Source organism: Camellia sinensis, chromosome 2, assembly GCF_055761805.1.
Source record: "Camellia sinensis isolate YWXY chromosome 2, ASM5576180v1, whole genome shotgun sequence".
NCBI lineage: Eukaryota > Viridiplantae > Streptophyta > Magnoliopsida > Ericales > Theaceae > Camellia > Camellia sinensis.
This window is the reverse complement of record NC_138962.1, coordinates 213,918,029-213,927,150: the sequence shown is the minus strand read 5'-3', so window position 1 is coordinate 213,927,150 and position 9,122 is coordinate 213,918,029. Positions and strand designations below refer to the sequence as shown.

Genomic DNA, 9,122 nt, shown 5'->3' with positions numbered 1-9,122 from the left:
AAGAAGGAAATGAGCAGCCTTCACTAAATCAGGCATTTCTCTTTGTACACTTTGAATTTAAATATGAGGCCACCACCATTGGAAAGTAGACTTCTGGGGCTTCAATTTAGACCCAAGAACCACCTTAGACCAAGTCTAAATAAGGGAGATATGCCCATTTGAAGCTAAGCTTAAGAGCAGATTTGTTGACCCAGCCCGAGACAGCCTTCACTAAATTAGGCATATCTCTTTGTACACTTGGAATTTAAATGTGAGGCCACCACCATTGGAAAGAAGACTTCTGGGGCTTCAATTTGGACCAAAGAACTGCCTAAAACCAAGTCCATATGGGGGAGATATGCCCATTTGAAGTTGGGCTTAAAAGCAGATTTTGTTGATTCGATCCAAAACAACAATAGCCCATTTTTCTTGGTTTTGGTTCGGTTGGGACAACCCATTTACCCATTTTTTGAGCCATTTAAGTGCATCCACTCATCCTCCATTATACCTAATCATCCTCCATAGTCAAAAAGATTTTTTTTTTGCATCCATAAAGGAGTATCCCATGCAACCACCTTGAAAATTTGCCCTCCTATCACATTCTTGTCTCCCACCTTGTCTCCCACCTTCTTTTTGACCTTTACTCTCCCTCATTGCCTATATAGAATGATCATATTGTAAGAGAGGGGGAGGACCACGAAATTGAAGAGAAAGGAGTGAGAAAAGAGTGAAAAAAGAGAAAAAATTTGAGTTTTTGAGCCAAAAATATTCCTATCTTCCATATACACCCCATACCTTCCATAGCTACTGAAATTCCTCATTTCCATACACCAAAACCACTCCAAAAATTCTGATATAGCCAAAGATCAATCGCCTCGATCATAAGGAAGAATGTTTAGTGATTGAAAGTAAGGAAAACTAGAGAGTTAGCCACTTTCCATACCACAAACTCCATAAACTCCATAATTTCGAATTGAGGATTTGAGAACACACTTCCTACACTTGAGGGTGATCAAGAGAAAGTTTGGAAATCAAGAAGTTCAATATTTCTTTGGAAGGTGAATTTTTAATCTTTCATTTTCTTATATTTTATATCTTATATTTATATTCTTGCTTCTTATTTCATTGTGTTTTGTTATAATCCAAGTGGTTTGTTTATCTCATATTTGTTTTCTTACTTTATATTTCATAGTGTGTTGTTATAATCCTAGCGGTTTGTTTAGCTCATAATTATTTATTTATTTATTTTTATTCGCATACTTTAATTTCATATTAGTTTTGTTGTAATCTTGCATGTTTTACCTCATATTTATTTTTTTCGTGTATTAGTCTCATATTAGTTTTGTTGTAATTTTGCATGTTCTATCTTATATTTGTTTTATTGCTTTAGGTTTATGTTGTGAGTTTGCACTTTTTTTTATTTTATTTTATATTTATTTTCTTTTTTTTAATCTAACCTGTAGTGGTTAGTTGAGCCACCTACATATTTTTTGTTTGTTCCTTTTCTTGGTTTCGCAACAAGACAGGTTTTGCTTGGCCTAGTTCGCCGGCCGGCCTATTTGGCCGGTCGGTTAGCTTCTTCCGAACAAGATGGCGTAATCTCCCAATATTGACTAATTTCCGCCGGCGGTTCTAAAGAACATGAAGCTTTTATTTTATTTATTTATTTTATTTTGAGTGTATTGTGAGGTTTTTATTTTATTGTAATATTCTCCTCATCCCTCTCTAATTTGGTTTGTAATTATTCTTTAAAATGTTGTAATAATTCCCCGCCCCGCTTCTTTCTATCCCGTTCTTTTACTTGCTTTCTTTATTTGTACATAAACATCATATTTATTTTTCATCATAGTTATGCTTTGCATCCATGTTTCATGCATCTTGATTCGGCTAAGTTTGCATTTGTGGATTTAATCAATTCCTATGTGATTATGTGCGCTACCTCATGTTCTTGAGATGATTCACATATCATATTTTAGAAGCCGAATCTTTAGTTGCATCTCATGAGTGAATTGCATTACGGTTTTGTATATAAGATCATGCATATTTTACTAACTTTGTTTTGCAGCTTGTTCGTGGGACATCAAACATGTGAGTTTTTATGCTTTAGCATCCCGTGTGTGTGTGTTTTTCTTACTATGTTTAGCATTCTACCATGAGGCTAGTTGCTTATGTGATATAACTCTATGAATGCCGGTGGATGGAGGTTGTGTCGCTTAATTTGGAATGATGTTGATTTTTCATGCTTGTAAACTCAATTTATTTGGGTTGTACATCGTCAAAACTCTTTCAAAATGCATGATATCAAATTGCTCCAAAATGAATGGCATAGTCTATACTTGTATGCTTCACATAGTAAATTTTAGGATTTATTAACTAATCAGAACATGAACATATAAATAAAATAAAATTCATATCATGGTTAGTAAAGACCGATCTTTGATCGGGTGGACAGGGTGCTCATTATTGACCTTCCCCTCTCATACCTAAGGTTCCGAGCCAAGCATCCTTGGTTATGACGAACAGTGGCCTAGGCATGAGTTATGGGTTTCCTAATTTTCCCAAAATAAATATTAGGTGGCGACTCTGAGATCTGATGACGCAGTCCATTTTTGACAAAATTGCAATAAAATGGATTTTCAATAAAAGTTGCCAAATCTGGACTCTCATCTATGTTTCACATTGCACTCGTGAGAACAGATCAAAGAGATCTCGGGGGTCCGAACTGTTTAACGCGCGCGGGCACCCCCCGGGCATGTTACACTGAGGAAAGCTCAATACATCTTCGCTCAGAATGGTATACCACTCTGACCGTGGTGACCGAGCTAACTTCAAGTCTTTTTTAGGACCGAGCTAACTACAAGGTCCTTTTACTCAGCCATTTCTTACCTCGGCCCACAGAACGGCCCATTATACAGCTCGGCCCAATTTACTTATAAATTACCCTCTCAATTAATATGTAATATTTTTATAATTTCAACACAAACATAGTTGAATAATAATTTTATTTATAAGAAATTCACCAAATTTTTATTGAAATATTCACATATTGAATCCAATCTGTTTGAAAATTACATGACATTCAATAATGTAATTGAAATAACTATTAAATATTAATTAAGTAAAAAACATGTATATTGAGTTTTTGCTCTTCGAATGGATCCAAATGACCTTGTCTACAATTGGTTTTCGTAATATATATATATATATATATATGTATATGTATATATAAAGAGTATTATGAGTTGAAAACAAAGTAATTTATTTGTGTATTCATTAAAGATTTTGAAACCCAATCTTGTACTTCAAATATTCCTTTGTGCAGTTGACTTTTTATTGCAAAAGAGAAACTTATCATTTAAAAACTTAATCCTACTCACTACATATATGCAAAGAAACAAATTTAAACTTATGAAGATCTCAAATAAAAAAATAAAAATATAAGGAAAAATATTTTAGAGCTACTACATAATTAAGTTTATTTACGTCTAAATTTAAATTGAGTGCATCGAACACATAAATTAATATAATTGAAGAATAAAATATAATAAAAAATAAATGAGATTGAATGAAAACTTCTTTCAAACTCGTGAATGTGCTCCAAACACTCTTCTTGATTGGTACAATTTTTCTTTAAAAAAATGGGTGAGCTCCAACTGCATAACAAAACATCACTCTTTGTATCAGTCTTTTAGCCCTTTGTTGCCATTGCTACTTTTTTTTCTATACGTTGTAGTTGTAGTTGTAAAATTTTTAAAAAATGAATAATAAATTTTGGAGGCATAAGCGCATCTACTACATTATTATAATTTCAACAACTAACTTAGATTATAAAGAAAAAAAATTTAAATACACCAAATAAACTAAAACTAAAACAAACAAAAAAAATCTGCAAAAGAAAAAATAGAGCAAAAAACATAATATGAGATTTCAAATATATATTTCTTTTCACATAAGAAAAATCTTGCATAATTGGTTAAATCACCTATTTAATTTCTCTGCAGGGTTCTTTTGTTCTCCAATGTTTTTGCCCAATTTCATATTGTCATAGAAGTAAGGTTTTGAGATTTATAGTTTAATTAATTTATTTTTTTTTTTGAAATATCTTTGAGTAAGATATAAATTTGATGAAGGAATTTGAATTATAGTCAAACTCATCATTTATCTATAAATATTTTGAAAAAATCCTATCCATATAATATTATATATATCCATGACATAAGTAATTAAAAAGTGAAATAAAATTTCTTAAAAAAGAGGAAAAAATAGGAAAATAGAATGAGAGAAGAATAGATGTGCCACCTAGAAAAGAGTTTAATAAGATTGTAGAATTGAGAATTTGGAGTTTTTTAAGAGATCACTTAAATTTTAAAATTTTGATCATTAATATGTAATGTGTTTATAATTTCAACACAAACATTGTTGAATAATAATTTTGTTTATAAGAAATTAACTAAACCTTTATCGAAGTATTCACATATTGAATCCAATCTGTTTAAAAATTACATGACATTCAATAATGTAATTGAAATTAACTATTGGTGTTTTGGGTACATAGTAAAAAGCCACAAAAAAAACTAGCTTTTTTAGCACAAAAAAGTCAAAAAGTCACAAAAAAACCAAAAAATCAGCTTTTTACCAACTTTTCAAAACACTACTAAATATTAATTAATTAAAAAACATGTATATTGAGTTTTTGCTCTTCGAATGGATCCAAATGACCTTATCTACAATTGGTTTTCATTATATATATATATATATATAAAGAGTATTATGAGTTGAAAACAAAGCAATTTATTTGTATATTTTAAGGATTTTGAAATACAATCTTGTGCTTCAAATATTCCTTTGTGCAATTGACTTTTTACTGTGTGACACCCCGAACGTTTAATCAAGTCCACATAAATATTTTTATTTATATATAATTATGGTTGCACGTGATGATAGATTATTAAATGAATAAATGTATAAATCTAAAATGACGTTGGGTTATTAATTAGGGATTATTATTTAAGGCTAAATTAACACAAATATAAAATTTATAATACAAATTAAAGAAAAAAAAGGGGAATAAATAATAATATTATAATAATAATAATAATAATAATAATGAGTGTGGTAGTAAAATAAATATTTAATTTTCTATTGATATATGATATAATGTAATTTAATTAAGAATTAATTTAATTATATAGTAATATTGAGAATCTGGGCTAAAATGTAAATATCTTATATATATATATATATATATTTAATGGATAAGTGACAATCTAAGTTTTAATGAAGGAGATCGGAGTGGATTATGAAATTGGATTAGATCGCCACGCGTCGGCCTCGGGGCATTTCTACTTCGCTATAAATTGGGAAGAGCTGAACAGAAGCATAAGAATGATTGGAAATCAATGAGGAAAGAAAGGAAAAAGAAAAGAAAGAAAAGGAAAGAAAAGAGAGAGGGAGAGGTACGTAAATAAGTTGGGTTAGTGGAGTAAGGCTAAGGGTCACTATTAAGGTGAGTTATATTATACCTTGAGTTACCGAAATGTATTTTATTTATGTTTTGACTTACCAAAATCTATTTTATACAAGTTATATTTTATTAGTATATTAATAAAAGTTATGTTTTATAAAATTTTCAATTACGTGGTTTTATTTCTGAACCCTATTTGCTTAAAAGGAAACCCATGGATATGTTTGTTTTTATTTTAAAGAATAATTGGCTATAACCTTATGTGAAAATATGTTTTGTGAATACCATCACGGGAGTCCCATGCCTTGGGGGACTTAAATAACCATTGGCTTAGTGATTGACCACTTTGTGGCCCAGTGTTTGTCATGGATCCATTGATCAGTATAGTGCTAGTCACTTAGTGATGTACTGTGGTTATAGTGATTATTTCAGTTTCTGGCACTTAATTAAATTATGTATTCAACTCAACTCAATTTATAATGTTTTAGTTTAAATAAATATCCATGGCCATTTTGTGCCCTCGTAGTATAATATTTCTCACTCTGCTATGTGCTTATAGCTGTTACCCCTTTCAGGTGACGAGGTTTAGCGGGATCAAGATGGAAAATGAATCGCTATGTTTTTTTTTTTTAATTTTTTAAGATTTCTGTCTTCTATTATTAAACTCTTGTAATACAGTGAAGCTCCAATGACTATGTTTTATTACCTTTTAAGTAAATGGTTGGTACCCAGTTATTTATTTTAATTTATTTAATTTATCCGCTTGCGCTGTAACTACAGAATTATCCGAATCACTTTATTTTATTTTATTTATCTTGTTAGGACATTAAACCTTTAGGTACCAAGTTTGGGTCGTGACAAAAGTGGTATCAGAGCAATGTTTGTTTTTAAAAAGAATAAAAATAAATAATTAAATGAATAAATAAAAAATATATATATATATATAGTACAAGTTTTTAAAATTTTATATAATTTTCCAAAAAAAAAATGTATTGAACTTACATTATTATGTGATATGTCTAACGCATATAAGTCATGTTATGTATATGTCTAGGCTAAGTTTTCTTGTGTTGTAGGGCATGGCAAACCTATTGGAGCTATTTTGGTACGAGCACCCAGAAGCTCATATCCTCCCGAACCAGTTAGAGGGCTGGGGTGACTTAGAGAGTCTGGTCAGGCAAGCCCATCCAACACTTGACCATCTCATGGAAAGATCCGTTTACTTACAGGCTGAACCTGATGAGGACTTATTATTCTGGAGACTTAGCCGAGATAGCACCCGTGAAAGGTACATAAGAGCAACCCACGTTGTTGGTCTTGCTCCAGATATAGAACCACCACATTTTCTGGTCGCACCTCTACCCGTAGGCTTTGCAGAGAGGAGGGGACCTGCATATCCTAGTAGCCACCTTCGCACCACGACACCACCTCCCCAGTACATTGTCTATACCCCAACTGTGGACTTTACCGACGGTGCATCATACCTGGAGACACCGATACGGATTACTAGACGGGAATTCTGGGGTTATGATCACGGTGCTCCTGTTTACGTGGTTCAGATAGTATGGAGCTGTTTCGGAGTTGAGCTTAGTGGGTGGGAGTTTGAGTCCATCATGCAAAGTGAGTTTCTGGAGTTGTTTCATGGACTAGTTCTCCGAGGCCAGTTCTCCTGGTGGCCTAATGGGTCATTTTAGATATCTGACCAGAAGACCCTGTTTGTGAGCTGACCATGAGTAATCTAATCTTTTTGTATTAGTAGGATTAGACATTGATTTGTGACCGCCAGACTGACACCTTATATATGGTAACAATGATGTATCTGGTATTAATATGATGTATATGTGGTAATGTTAACATGATGGTAAAGTTATTATATTATATATGAAAGTGGTGATATTAATAGCAAAACTAATATGATGTATACAATGTGGTAATAATAGAACTAATATGTTACATATGACGTTGTATCAAAATTGTTTCAATATGATATCACGCTTACATCATTTTACCTTGTAGTAATGGCCAACGAAGGAAATGAAAACGGATCATCAGTCAGCGATACCATCCCAACGGAACAGATCATGGAAAGGGCAGTCACCAACTTTTTATAGGCCTTAAAAAGCAACATAACCAATGGGACAGTAGAAAGACGAGAAGGATCGACTACGATCAAACAATTTCAAGATCTGAAACCCACCACGTTTATCGGCAGTCCAAACCCACTAGTAGCAGAGGCTTGGGTCAGGGACATGGAGAAAATCTTCCGCGCACTACCTTGCACAGAAAGACAGAAGGTGACTTTTGCTACCTTCACCTTCAAAGACGATGCACAGGAATGGTGGCTCCTTACCTTGGAAAAGGAAGATATTGTGACTTGGGCGAGGTTTTTAGAAGTATTCTATGAAAAGTACTTTCCAGATTCACTACGGGAACAAAAAGCGTCAGAATTCATACATCTAAGGCAAGGAACCATGACAGTGGCCGAATATGAAAGTAAGTTCACACAGCTGGCACGGTTCGCGACATATGTCATTCCCACCGAAGCCCGAAAAGCCAGGAAATTTGAAGCAGGATTGGATCCTGAAATTAAGGACAGGCTGGAGGGTCTAAAACTACCAACCTACGCGGCGGTGGTAGATCGAGCGTACATTGCGGAAAAAGGAATTAAAGCTTTGTGATCTGGGGAGCCAAGTCAGAGGAAGCGATTTTGGGAAAGAGATAACAGAAGGCCCAGTGTCGCACCTCCCAAGAGAATAAATATAAGCACAACCAGTTCAACCGGTCCAAGCAATCAAAGTCCTACAGACCCTAAAGGTGGCATCATTCCAGCTTGCTCTACCTGTGGAAGGACTCATTGGGGACCATGCCGTCAAGATACGAGAGCATGCTTTAGATGTGGCCAAGTTGGCCATTTACTGAGAAATTGTCCAAAGCTCGTCTGCCCCTTTGAACCAGTCCGAAAACCCGCAGTACCTGAAGGAGCGAGAAAAGACCAAAAACGCCAAGGAAGAGCTTTTGCCCTGGTGCCTGAAAACCCAGAAGTTACTGAAAATATTGTGTCAGGTGCACTCTCTATTTGTGGTCACTTAGCCCATGTTCTCTTTGACTCTGGTTCAACCCATTCTTTTGTTACACCACACTTTGCTACCAAGTTAACGCCAATACCCGAACCCTTAGGATACATACTATCTATGTCTTTTCCCTCTGGAAATTCCACCCTTAGTATTGATGTGTACAAATCTTGCACTGTATCCTTAAAAGGTGAAACCTTACACGTAGATTTGATACCCCTTGGCATTAGTACCTTTGATGTAATCTTAGGAATGGATTGGCTAGCTGCTAGTCGTGCCTCTATTGATTGTAAAGCCAAAAAGGTGTTCCTCAGGTCACCAAACCAACTCGAGCTTGTCTTCGAAGGAACTAGAGCCTCTCCCCCTCCCTGTATTATATCCTTTATAACAGCCCAACGACTGCTAAGAAAGGGTTGTTGTGGTTGTATCTGTTATGTGATTGATACTGAACAAGAGACCCCCACACTTGATGCGATCCCCGTAGTTCGAGAATTTCCGGACATGTTTCCTGAAGACCTGCCTGGCACCCTAGTTGATCGGGAAATCGAGTTCACCATTGAAACTCAACCTGGTACCCAACCAATCTCAAAGACCCCTTACCGCATGTC

The 9,122-nt window shown here is 34.3% G+C and overlaps 1 long non-coding RNA gene across 2 annotated transcripts; it reads left to right on the top strand.

Moving 5' to 3' along the window:
* The first annotated feature begins 209 nt into the window (after window positions 1–209).
* On the top strand, window positions 210–7,323 carry LOC145820628 (uncharacterized). Of its 2 annotated transcripts, none has more exons than XR_014362529.1 (2): window positions 210–1,037; window positions 6,520–7,323. It is a non-coding gene; the product is annotated as an uncharacterized LOC145820628 (long non-coding RNA). The 2 variants fall into 2 exon arrangements; XR_014362528.1 differs by lacking the exon at window positions 6,520–7,323 and adding an exon at window positions 6,019–6,252.
* The last annotated feature ends 1,799 nt before the right edge of the window (window positions 7,324–9,122 follow it).